Below are 13,350 nucleotides of genomic sequence, written 5' to 3'. Positions count from 1 at the left end.
TCTGGTGGGTCCCGACGTCACAGCACTGGCCTTTCCCTCACCAGCCCCTTGTCTGACTGATGGGCTGCAGGGAATAGATGTTCTGCATCCATCATCCCATCTACTTCCAGGTGCATTACAGGTGCTCGCCTTTACAAGCCATCTACCTGGAGCCTATATACACCTTAGACCTGACCCCATGGCCAGGGAGAGGCATCCCGACCAGCCCAGGGGGCTGGATTCTACAGCGCACCCACAGAGAGGATCCTGTGATTTATGGAGAAATCTTGGAGCAGAGCAAAAGATCATTCCACATGCAATACCAAACAAATCCCAGGTACCTACCAGAGAGATGTGTGCAAACCGTGGGGCATGCCCTATGTACCACCGAGGAGAGCCGTGAACAGGCCCAGACACCAGTACTATGAAGGCAGAGGAGAGGCCTCTTACTCAACACACAGCTGATCCTACGTTACCAAGACCCCCAGAGCGTTGGGCGTGAGCAAAAGCATTGCAGATGAAATGGGGCTCGTGTTGACATCACCCCCAAAAAGCATTGACACCCCCCCAGCAGTTGGGAAAAGAGCCAATGCATAGGCAGATCTTGTAAGCCCCCCACCCGCACCCCTGGAAATCCTTGTTTGCATTTGGGTTCTGGGCATGAAAGAAGGGTGGGGTACAGAAAAGGTAGGTAAACCCACTGTGATTCTAATTCACACAGTTTTTCTCCTTCTCCTCCACAAGCTGGCACCCCCAGAGAGCTGTTACCAGGTTCCCACCTTGGAGGCTCTGCATTAGTCAGGAGCCTGCAACCTTGGCATCACTTGAGGCAGGTGGTCCCTTCAGGCTGAATGAGGACTCAGCACAAGCCCTCTTTTGTGATCACGCAACAGGGAACAGAGACTGGGAGGATCCTTCCATCTTCACACAGATGGGGCTAAGGAGGAATTTGGGACGCCGGTGCTGTTTCTCTTTCCTTTGAGGACCATTAAAAATGATCCATATGACATTGTAAGTGCCTCAAATGATCAGACTGTAACATATCGCAGAGACTACAACCCTTCGCCATGTTTCTGTGTGCCTTCCGCAGTGCCTGGAGGTGGCTGGTGGGCTTCCCTGTGTTCACAGTTAAAGGGCCCATGCAGAGGATCTCTGAATGGACACTGACTCACCCCATCCTTTCTCCTAGCGGTTGGCTGCTTAGCCCCCCCACCTGCCCCTGTATCTTTTCTAACATCCAACCCATCCCCCGTTCTCTCTTTCCCAGCGCTCTCTCCTCCCCCATGATCAATTGTCAGGCATCATTTGAAGAACTGAGTGTTCAAGTCACATCTATCACTCCCCTTCATGGGCTGTTTGCGAATCCTTAACTGGAGAGCCCCCCCTCTCCAGCCTCCCTACCCCTCTGCCCGCTGGAAAGCATCCCTCTGCCACCCTCTCAGTTTTCCTACCTGGTCCTGTTCATCAGAGTCTGATTCACCCCCCTGCAGTGCCTCACTCCCTGGCCCTTCCCCCAGGCTTCAACACACCAAAACTTCATTAGATTTTTTTCCCCCAGAAAATGCGGTTACTCCAGCCCAATGGGCCATTTCCCTGGTGTCTTCGTTCCCTTTCTCTGACAGTCCTGCAGCTATCCTCCGTAGATTATTATTATTTATTATTTATCAGCCCCGACACTGTACTCTGCTTCCTACAAGATATTAAAGAAGACACAATCCCTACACCGCATTTACAGCCGCCAAGGAGGGCTCGGCCTGGATCTGACATCACAGGAGGGAGTGGAGAGAGAGGGATTTACTGAACAAGTCCTCTGCCTGCCCTGGCCCCTGGGCGGTGGGGGCTGCCAGAGCCACCTCAGGCTGGTTCCTCCCAGCCAAGGCCCTCTAAAAAGAGGCTTCTTCTTACCTGGCTTCCCTCCCAAATCTCCTCCCAGGCCTCAGCATTGAAGGGCTTGGGCCTAGAGGGTTGGCGGCCCATTCCCATTGAAGGAGTGAAGGGGAGGTGGGGGGGGGGCGGTGGAAAGGGAGGGGAGAACTGAGATTTCCTCTGAAATTCAAAACCAGCGAAGCAGGAGGTAAGGCAGGGGAGCCAGGCCAGGGAATAAAAAGCAGATCACCAGAGAAAAGAAGAAGCAGCCTGGTTTCAAAATGAAATGTTCCGGTTTAACGGCAAAGCCTGTCCTCGGTGGTGGTGGTGATGGTGATGGGGGTGGGCGGGGGGCGGCCACAGAGCTGCAGACATGTCAACTTCCAGCTGAAGTTAGGCTCCTCGCAGGCAGGCTGCTGGTGGCAGGCAGAGGGACTGGGGCTGGGGAAAGGCAGCATAGACCTCGTGAGCGGGAGCGCAGGCGGGGTGCATGCCAGGGTGGACAGGGGAGCCTGGCATGGGCTGGAGAGGTCTGAACAAGGAGAGAGCGAGCAAGTGGAGCTCCGGGTGAGGGTCGGGGTGGGGTTCCGGATAAACAGGTAAGTGCTTGTAGACAGGAGATGCAGCCCAGACGCTGGCAGGGTCTGGGTGGTTAGCCATGGTCCTTCAGGGATTTGCACAATTCCTGCTCCTTCCCGGTGCTGGGGTGCCAGAGGGAGGGCAAAGTCGAGTGACGATAGACTTTTCGTTCTTAAAACTTTTCTACCAGTTTCCTCAGGTGTTGGGAGCTCGCCTGAGTCCAGATCCCCAGCCCAGGGCTGGCGGGGCCAGAAGGCACCGGCACAGCAGCCGGTGCCACGCGCTCAGCGTCCGCCGGGCGCGGCCACGGAGCCAGGAGCCACCGCAGGGGGGTGGGAGCGAGAGGCGGGCGGGCGCGGCGGACGGACGGACGGATGCACACACCCGCTAGCATTCCGCCTGAGCCGAGCGCGCGGCTGCCCGGGGATCCCTCGGGCTCGGGTAGCGGCGCGCGGAGCCGGGTCCGGGGCGCCCCGCCTCACCCACCCTCCACCCCCCGCCCACTCGGGCGCCCGTGATTGGCTCCGCCCGCCCCTGGCTGTGCGCCGAAGCCCGCCTCCCTCGCAGCTAAAGCAGACGGTACCCGGAGCGGAGCGAGCCAGAAGGGAGCATGGTCCCCGCGCCGCGGCCGCGCCAGCCCCCGCGCCGCCGCCGCCGTCACCACCACCGCGGATCTAGCCGCAGCTCCGGCCCCGGCCCCGGCCCCGGCCCCGCAGCGCCCGCCCGCAGCCCCGGCGCCCGCCGCGCCTGAGCGCAGCCCCCGCCCAGAGCCCGAGCCGCGAGCCGGGAGCCCGGCCCCGGCCCCGCGGCCGCCGCGGCTGCGGGGAGAGGGCGGGGGCGATGCTGCCGGAGCCGCCGCCGCCGCCGCCGCCTCGGTGAGCGCCGCGCCGCGCCGCGCGTAGCCGCACAGGCTGACAGGCAGAAGGACCGACTTCCCTCTCCAGGGCATCCTCCCTGGGCTGCCGGGAGGCGGCGGCGGAGGAGGAGAAGGAAAAGAGGGAGAAGGCGGAGAGCAGGAACGCGAGGAGGAGGAGGAGGAGGAAGAGGAGGAGGAGGAGGAGGAGGTAGACCTGGATCCGTTTCGCCTGGCCAGGACCCGAGCGGCCCCAGCTACCGCTACCCACCGGCGGCGTCCGCGACCCCGACCCAGCTGTCCTGCGGCACCCGCCCACGACCCCCGGCTCGCTGCGCGTCGGGTCGGGGCCGGGGCGGCGCGGCCCGAGGTAAGAGCTCGGCGGGGCTGGCGAGCGGAGGATGGGGCTCTGGGGACCTAGGATCCGCGCGCCTCGGCGGGGCCGGGCCAGGCTGAAGAGCGGGGCCCGGGGACCCTTGCACGCTGCGCTCGGCTCCGGCGGCTCCCGCGGCGGAGGCGCTGGAGCCTCCCGCGTCTGGACTCGCCGGGCTGCGGGAACCTTGGCGTCTGCGTGGCTTCCGAGGGGGGCGACCGGGAGGAAAAACTTCCTGCCCCCGGGTGTGTACGCCCCGGGGCTGCCTGGGGCCAGTGTCGCGGTGGGAGGGGTGCTGGGACGAGAGTGACCCCGGAGGGCAGCCCCTGCCCAGGCTCTGCAGCGGCTGGCTGGCTGTCGGCAGGCCACCTCCCCCGGTGCGGCCCAGAGCCCCGGACAGGCTGGGGGCCTGGAGAGCGGCACTGGAGGGCTGGACCCGGGGGGCGGCCGCGCGCCCTGCCCTTTGGGGAGGTGCGTGTCTCGGTGCAGCGAGAAGCCAGGTTGGGGCTTCTGCCTCTTAGGGACCGGATCTCTCCGTTCAATCCCAAGTAACTTTGGAGATAGACAAGCTGGAAAACCACTGGGAGGGAACCGCACAGACCTTGTTATGCGCCCCCCCCCCTTTCCCCAGAACCCCGCGTAGAAGCCAGCGTGTTTATAGAGGGCGGGGGCCCCGGGGGCGGAAAGGCAAGCTTATGGGGCTGGTGGAGGGGCCAGAAGGTGGTGTCTGGAGAGGAGAGGTGATTTATGTGTGGGATAGTGGGGAGCTGCTGGTGTGTAGTGTGGAAGGGGAGACGCGCACCCCGACTGCTGCTGTGGGGGGTGGCGGAAGGCTCGCGTCACGGTATAGGTGCCCTGGTGCGAGCCGAGAGCGCGAGAGGAGGGTCATCTCGGGTCGGCGCACGGGGTGTCCGCTCAGGGCAGCGCCAGCACGGGGTCTGGAGGGAGGAGGGGGGGCGCCCCCTGGGCCTGGAGCACGGAACCCAGGACCGCGGGTCGGTCGCAGGCAGGTCCCGGGCCCGTCAGGTCCGCGTTGAATGAGGAAGGCGAGGGACGCGCTGTCTGCCTGAGGCCAGCCATCTCGAAAGAGGACAGGGGGGCCAATGCCAGGCTCAGATGCCCGCGTCTGCCCACTAGGAAGCCAGCTGTGGTCCCTAGATGCTTGGACCCAATGGAAGACACGGTCCGTGGACCGGTCCTCCCGCAGGACCCGAAAGATACGAATGGGCCAGGAGCTGCGGCCGCTGCCATCGCAGCGGTTCCACAGACGCTCCCCGGCCTCCCTAAGGTGCTTGCGCCGCTGCGCGCCCGGGGCGAATCGCGGACGCGGTATTTATGTAGCATTAGGCGAGACCTCGGCGCTGGAGGGACGTTGCGGACGCCGAGCTGCGGCCATCCACGAAACTTCCACTTGATCCGCGCAGCAGCTTCCGGCTCCACTGCTGGAGGCTGCAGCTCCTGCTCGGTGGAACAACACTGGGATTTGGACGCCGCTGGCAGGGACCCATCTGTCCTGATTACCCCCATCTCGATCTCTTTAAAGTCCTCTGTGTAGTCGCTACTGAGTTTCTTCCCAAGCTGTGTGGTCTCAGTTCTAACTCAGCCTCCTCCTCCTCCTCGGGAGGGCAGGTTTAAGAGATTTCTTTCCATTTAGAATGAATGGCAGCTGATTGAATTTGCACAAGCGTTCCTGATGTTTTGTTTGCCTTTCACTTGTGTGTGTGTGTGTGTGTGTGTGTGTGTGACTTTTCCCTTCCATTTTCAGAGGACAGGTATTAATTGACACATTGTTCATCCTGACACCTGGGGAAAGGTTGGTCACTAACTCTTAGGTGACCACTTTAGAGGCTGCTTCCTGTGAGGGTATTTGATCAGCCACTTCCTGGAGGTATCTCTACAGGTCTGGACTCCCTGGCCAGTGACAGCCCCTGCCCCAAACATTGTTGGAGACTACACTTGATTTATTACCCTGCAATAAATCAGGGAATTACTAGCATGCGTGCCTTTAAAGTATATATGAATATAATGGTATTTAAATTGGTTTATGGGCTGATGCATTTAACTGAATTTAATACCTTTTCTGCATGAGCATCTTATTCACTACATGTGCCCCCCCACCCCCCACCCATTGAGGAAAAACATTTCCTGCTCTTCTATTTCTCCATTCCTGACACCATTACTGAAATATATAGGTCTCCAACTTTCATTTGCAAGCAACAATCCAAAGGAAATACCTAGAGTTCTCCTGAAATAAAATATCCTATGGTAGTCATGGTAACAAATAGATTAAGGGTTATTGGTTTTCATCTGTATGTGATGGGGGTGGGGCTGTGTCTGTGTAATTGTGGTTCCAGTGAGTGGTGGTCCCACTTCACGTCCTCAGTGTGGCAGATGAACAAGACTGTGCATTCCGCTTTTGTGAGGGGGTTTATTGGAACAAAGACCAGCAGAGCCCAAGAGAATGACTTCTGCTAACTGTAGCTCCTCATATCCAGAAGGCAAGTAGATTAAAAAAAAAATCCTTTCTGTTTCCCAAGTAGATGAGCATTGAGTCCGTCTCTTTAAGATTAGGGAATGTGTTTTGTGTATCAGCTAGTCCCAATGGGATCTTGAAATCAGCCCTTGTTTTCTAGGAGTAAACATGTTAGAAGTGTGGCCGCTGATGAGGAGTGAGTGTCACGGTTGTTATCAACACCTGTCAGTCTAAGTGAGGCATATCATTAGTCTATTCAAATCTTGCCTATTTCAATATTCATGCATTTCCATGGTGATCCATCCTGGGTTTTTGTTTACTTAGTCAGCCTTATAAATCTTTGGCATCAATTTTAGTTTTGCCATCTTCCTCTTCCCGTCCCCTTTCATTTGTCATTTGATTTGGCTGCAAAATCATTCTGTTTCAAGTATTTCCTCATTTATCCAGCTAGTTCCCCAGAGTTTATACTGTTACACTCAGATATCAAGGGGTTAATTTTTAAAAATAGACTCAAAAAACCCCGTGCTTGCTAATGTAATTTTTTTTAGCATCTCATTTGTGTGTGTGTGTGTGTGTATTTTCCTTGGAGTAAGCTTTCCATAAAGATTTCTCCCTATATGATCCCGGAGACATCATTCCAATCCAGTAGAATCAACGAATGGCTCTCTCTCTCTCTCTCTCTCTCTCTCTCTCTCTATTTTTTGTATGTCCCTGCCCTGTCATAGTTCCGGGGATCGGGAGTTGCGTCTTCCGTTGGCTACATCTGGCTCCCAATGATGTCAAGACTTAGCATATTGTAGCAGCCCTGCCCTTTTAAGATCATTTCTCCCTAGTGGTGGTCAAAGCCAGAAGGTTTAGAGCAATGCAGGGTTTTGCTAATTCAATTTACCTTTGCTCACAGTGATAGAGTGTCCTTGGGATCCTAGTAAAATTTCAAGTTCACTGAGCAGGCAGTGCAACTTAAATGTGAGGGATTGTGCTTACCCATTTCAACTTTGTTTACTTTCCGACGGTTTGGTCCCCTGCTAAACACAACCCTGTCCCTTTCACAAGGATCGAGGCAGGCATTACCACACTACTGACTTATTAGGGTCAGGCAAAGTAATTGGCTCACTTAAGTTCAAAGTCAAAGGGAGAATTATAGCCAACCTTGTGATTCTCTAATCAGTCAGCTAAGTGCCTGCTTGGGAGCAGGGAACGAAGAAATATGATGAATTAGAAATCCAGCCGTTGGTGGTGAGAACTGAGAATAAACCAAGCCGGGTCTCTGTAGGCCAATGGTAGAGCATGCCGTCTCCTTGTGGACACCTAAGTCAGGTGTCCCCTGGGCTTAACTTAGCTCCTTTCACTGTGCATGCGGGCATAATTGTTGGAAACGGGACGGATGTGTGTGGGCTTGTGTAGGAGTGTCATTTGTTACTGTTCGGGAGATGTGGGGTTATCTAGAGATGCTAAACAAATTTAGGTAACGTAATCCAGGAAAGCATTTCCATTCACAGCCAATCATGCCACAGAAGTGATTTTCATCTTGGTTCAGAAGGAAAAGCGGTGTCCGCTTCCTTACTGCTTACTGGATCCAAGATGAGAACCCGGAGACCGTTCTGAAAGCCAGTGCCCTGGCTCTTTCCCAAATAACTACTACTCTCCTTTGCCTTAAGCCTTCAGCCAGAAAGGTAGTCTGTGAGTTCCACCAGGACGGAGGATGAGAAGAAGGACGTGAACTCTCAGCGTTCAGAGGGGGCAAGCTCATCGTTGGGAGCAGTAGCAACACAGTTACTCAGGACACGCACTTGATCTCAATGGGGAATGTCTGCCTTGCAGATGGCGAGGGGACCGTTTCTTCTTTCCATCTGCATGAAACTTAAGTGGATCACGCTCCTGCCTCTGCCACAGCAAATAGGCCCCAGCAGTTGGACCCGGAACTGGAGTGTCTGTTGGGACAATAAAGGATCATGGGGAGGAAGACAGCTCCCTGGGCATTTAAAGTCTGCTGTAAGCATTGGCCTCACAGGTGTCTATTTTTATCATTTATTTTATGGTTTTTGAAAATTTGCTATCATCAACCCTTTAAAGACTACACACACACACACACACACACACACACACAAAAGGGGTTTCATAAGGCTCATGGAAAAAGGCAATGAAAAAATAATAGATTTTTTTCCATAAAGTTTTTAAAGCCCATGGAGGTATACTTAAAGACCCCTATCCATATCTATCTGTGCCTATGTATTTAAATAGATATATCGTTAGAGATACATATTTAAATGCACACACATATCAGTACACATGCATTTGTGCGCATATGTGTTCATGCGTGGTTATGCGAACACACACATAAGCATGTACTACAGCCCTATAGCAGCGTAGAGCAGAGCACACGAAGCTGGTCTCTGTTTCGGCATCTTGGTGAGAAAACTGCACACAGCCCCGTGGTAGCGAGTGCCGCAGATGCGAGAGACATTTGTTCTCCCTCCTCTGCACGTTTGCACTTCCTCCCAAGGCCTCTTGTTTTGCTTATAGGCCTCGCCGAGTGGAGGCGCTCTTGTGGAGCAGGTGAAAGACTGGGCTTCCTGGCATAGCTGAAGTCCAAAGTCTGGTGCCTATTGTGACCTTGGAAAGACCTCGGACTCCTTAAGGCTCAGTTTTCTTGTATGAGAATGGAGGTGCTACTGTTGGCTGTGAGGAGTCTGCCCTAGAGAGGGGCCCTACCAGCACAGTAGTTACCAGAAAAGGCAGCAGCCACCCGGAGACTGCGCGGAAACTAGAAGACGCCTGTCCCATTACACTTGGATCACATGTTTTGCTGGTACATAAGGGTGTGTACCTATACACATATATGTATATTGGATTCTGTGTCTCGGAACCTGTGCCTACTTGAAAACTTGTGAGGGATTTGCATTCCAATTCCAATAGTTAAAAATACCTGGTGTGGGGGGCAGACGGGGAGGGGGGAATACCTTAAAGTTGACTTAATTTATCAACCTTTAAGTCCATTCTAGTTTCATAATTTTAGAATTGATGTGAATTTTAGAGGTCAGCTAATCTACCTATTACTCAATCACCCAACCTTTATCAAACCCCCATAATGCAATAACAATAGCTTCCAGTTATGACTGCCCCATGGATTTTACATACATTATCTCTAATCCTCCTATCAGCACTGCGAGGTGGGGATTATCCGCATTTTACAAATGAAGACGAGGCTCAGAGAGTAACCAGCTGGCCCAAGGCCATAAACCTAGCCAAGCTATACTGCTGAGTTTGAACCCAGATCTGTCAGTCGTCAAAGCCTGTCTTATCTCGTCTTTGCCCTCTCTGAGTATGAGTGTGTCTTTGCTTCTGTACTACTCCAGGCTGGGTCTTGATGCAGTGATGCCACTTTACCCTGCCTGCTGTGTATCGGGTACTGGGTTGGCTGTGCTAGTTGATATTTTAAATAAACTGATTCTCTCAAGAGAACATGAGCTTAAATAAAGATGATTCATCGGGTCTGACCAACATTCATCGCACTATTGGATCTGTCCACCTGCGTCCTTTTGTGCTGAGGCGCTTGGGTGGCATCGTGGGTTACTCTTTGGGCGGCTAACCTCAAGGTCAGCCATTGGCATCTACCAGGCGCTCGGTGGGAAAGGATGGGGATTACTGCACCTGCAGCCTTGGAAACTCAGAGGGGCAGCTCTGCCCCGTCCTCGAGGATCACTGTGAGTCAGAATGGACTCCGTGTTTTCTTTTTCCTCTGCTCCCTTGAGGGCTACTAAGAAAAACTTCTAGGTGCTTGCTGGTTTCCATTCGGAGCCAACGAAGTAAGATAAATAGCCAATCAAAGAGTAAAACCATGCAACAAAGTGTTAAGGCCAATTCCAGAACCACTCAAGGCTGACCTGGACTGGGCCACACTTGTATCCCAGTGCCAAGCACAGTCGCTGGCACAAAACGAGCCCGTCAGAATGTTTGCCTGGAGAAGGTGTCAGATAATAGGCATGAACACCTACTCGTCAGATTTCGTTTGCACTCCGTGGCCATGACGTTCTCTGCTCGTGGCTTGTCATTGTGCAGAATTTTAAACGCTAGATTTAGGCATCTAGCTATTAAAGATGCTTGTTGATGAATTTCAAGTAATCTAAATAGAATCTTCTAGGATTTATGACTTGAGACTTTGAAGACTAATTTTCGTTTGAAGCTACCTCCTTCCAGCAATAACCGAATCCATCTTGGCACTTCTGAGGAGTGACACAAAGCCCATTCTTTCTCTGACATACCTGCTGGCCAGGTGTTGCCTCCGCTCGGATTTTCACAATTGTAGTGTTTCGCAGATGCATTGTTTTCGAGAAAAGGAAACCCCCAGTGTCCTAGTGGCAGCCATGGAAGGACAATCACACAGTCTTTTCCAAACTCTGCCCTAGTTTTTCATACTTTTCTTTTGTCCTGGTTTTCCTGGAAATACGGGAAGCGCAAGAATAAAGACTTTTTTAAAAGCATTTTCTCCTTGTCCATTCCCAACCCTTGTTTCCACCAAGGGTTGGCTTCTGGCATTGGGAGTTGCCCATGAGAAGGCAAGGCTGCAGTGCCTGCAGGCAGACCTGTCATTAAATGGACACCCAGGAAATACTCTGTGAGCTTAGCAGACTGCAGAGGGTCCTGCTCTGAGCTGGAGCCAGGCCCTGGTAGATTTTGTAAGGTTAGACATCGCCACTAGCTCCTAGAAATAGGCGAGGGGCCAAAATGGGGGAAGAGGTCATAAGAGAATTCTGTGTCTATTTGGTGAAAATGAAAGAAGGCCAGGGCCAAATCAGAGACCTCACAGCTGTCAGAACATCAGTGTTTTCATTTTGTGACTTTGTTTAGTCCTTGTTGGGAAGTGGTGGGGCATGGTGAACCTTGGATTCAAAAAACAAAAACCAATTTATCTTTCCCTTCTCTTCTCTAGTCTCCAGCCTTGAACATTTACTTTCGGATCAGAACTGCTGCTGAACTTTAATGATAGACGAATATATTCATTCCTGGTGGTTCTCAAGGAGTGTCGGCTCCGTAACTGTTGACTGAGGAGGCGTAAGAGAGAACTTCCTTGGGCTGGTAGCATCTCTTTTGTGGTTCACCTCATGACGTGGAAGCAAGGTCCCTCCCGTGAGGCAAATGAGCCCTACAGAGGCCGAGCCTTCACCCAAGGTCAGATGAACAAACAAGGCGGCCAGACGCAGGCTAGGCGCTGGTTGGCTTAAAGTGAGGAACAAGCCTATTCTCAAGATAGGGCTGACCTGTGGAGGGACAGAGAGAGTACAGATGGTTGAGGTCAGCCAATACTCCCCCGTCTATGGAATGCAAATTGCTTATTAAAAGAGCGGAATCACCACGCCGCTCACTACTAAAAATGGATGGTATGATAAACTGAGGCCTAGCTAATTCCATTTGAAAGCATGGGAACACATCTTTTTAAAGAAATAGAGACCACCTGCTCTAATGGCAAGTACCTTCACACTTCAACTCGTTGCCATTATTATCTGCACACTGAGCATAAACTTGGTTCTCCAACTGCCTCCTAGGCCTAGCTTTGACACATTACTTTTCTTGGCGTCCGAAGGTTTCCTGAGATGTGCTGACTTGGGTGAGGCCTCCGTAGGTGAGGCTCCCGTGAGCTCACCTGCGATCAGAGCTGAGAACAGCGCCAGGTGTATCCTAAGTGCTGCCTGCGTACCGTGCTGGTTGAGTTCTCCAAATCCGGTAGAAAGTAGCTATTTTTGTACTTATCTTGGGAACCCCAGATTGTGGGCTGATAAGGGCTGTTTCTATCTTTTCGCCCGGGACCTGGCACAGGTCGAGTATTGGCTGTTGTGAGTTCAGTGAAGTGCGGTTAGGTGAGAGAGCAGGAGACTTCCCCATCCAACGAGGAGAACCTCCGGGCTAACGAGGAAGTCATGGAGAGCATGAATCAGTATGGCCCAGAAGTTTCCTGGGAATCTTTATGAGACAGACCAAGAGTGAGAAGATCACAGAAAAGCTGCTACAGCCATGACTCACAGGTCCTCTCCGTTCCGTCTAACCACCTACGAGTATTGGATGCGGTCACTAACCAGTCCCTTGAAGCCTGTCCCCCGTTGACTCCGGAGCAGGAAACGACACTACGTAAATGATGGACTTCAGCCTGGTGGCCGTCCACACACTTTCACCAGACTGGGATCAGATCATTTGCTAGAGTCACCATTTAGAAATTGGCATTGCACTTGACACTGCCTTGACAGCCAAGAGCAAGCTCAACGGGCTTGTCTCATCGAACCAGGTATAGATTCGTTTGGGTGCCATCAAGCTCACACAGTGAGTTACCGATTGAGTTGTAGATGGAGTGAGGTGTATGCTAGCCATGACTGGTTGGCCCATATTTGTGTTCTTGAAGGGTTGGGATACAAACAAAACACAAAAACTCCTTCACAGGGAAGTGTAGCGTGTAGTTGGGCGCCTAGGTGCGCTTGTGTGGCCGGCGCACGCACGAGCAGTGATTTGATACATCTCCGGCCAGGCATCCCTCAACGGCGAGGCCAGCGTCCTCCGCTCTGCGGTACCGAGGGGCTGCCTCTCTTCCAGGGGCAGCTGTTTGCGTTTCCTTCATGCCCGCCATGCTGGTGGGCTCAGGAGAGGTTCAGAGATTCATGTTCCACGTTGATGTGCTTCCTGAGCCAGCGTCCGGAGGCATAATGAGAGTCTCCTCTGGGGAGCCTCACTCCCACGCCCCCGGAGGCCCTTTTGCAGTCACGTCACCCTGTTTTGGTCTTTGAGCGGGCTGTTTTGCCACTGAATTAGATATTTGGGTCATATGAAGATATAACAGAGGGCCACACTCCGACACTGGCCAGAGCAAGTGCGGCCAGTGTTGGGGCGTGTCCACGCTGCATGTGGGAGCTGGGTAGCTTTAGCCCAGAGGCTTTGGCAGGGTACATGCCTGGCATCTTACCAGCGAAGAGCCTGCCGTAGGTAGCGTTCTATAATCTATTTGGTTTATGCTGTTCCAACTCGCTTTAATCATCAAACCTTGAATAATATTCAAACTGAAAAAGTAGCATCTTTCTTGCTGAAGCCTCGGTGTGCCGAGAGGAAGCGCCAGAACTTCTCAGCATATTGCTAAAAGGCGCACCCGGGTCGCTTCAGGAGACCTGGGGAAACGGCCTTTCTCCGCGACCAAAAGGAAACACCAAGACTTAGTATTTCTTTATTTACCCCCAGAAGAACACACGT

The 13,350-nt window shown here is 53.2% G+C and overlaps 1 protein-coding gene across 1 annotated transcript in view; it reads left to right on the top strand.

Annotated features, from left to right (window-relative positions):
- Positions 1-3,208: 3,208 nt before the first annotated feature.
- The window catches only part of KLHL29 (kelch like family member 29), a 387,365-nt gene continuing 377,223 nt past the window's right edge, over positions 3,209-13,350 (top strand). Inside the window, exon 1 of the mRNA XM_075557057.1 lies at positions 3,209-3,647. The gene's annotated coding sequence lies outside the window, so the exon portion shown is untranslated. The remainder of the gene's footprint in view (positions 3,648-13,350) is intronic.

The sequence above is a fragment of the Tenrec ecaudatus genome, chromosome 8, assembly GCF_050624435.1.
Source record: "Tenrec ecaudatus isolate mTenEca1 chromosome 8, mTenEca1.hap1, whole genome shotgun sequence".
NCBI lineage: Eukaryota > Metazoa > Chordata > Mammalia > Afrosoricida > Tenrecidae > Tenrec > Tenrec ecaudatus.
Note: the sequence above shows the minus strand (reverse complement) of the source record. Positions and strands in the feature narration are given on the sequence as shown.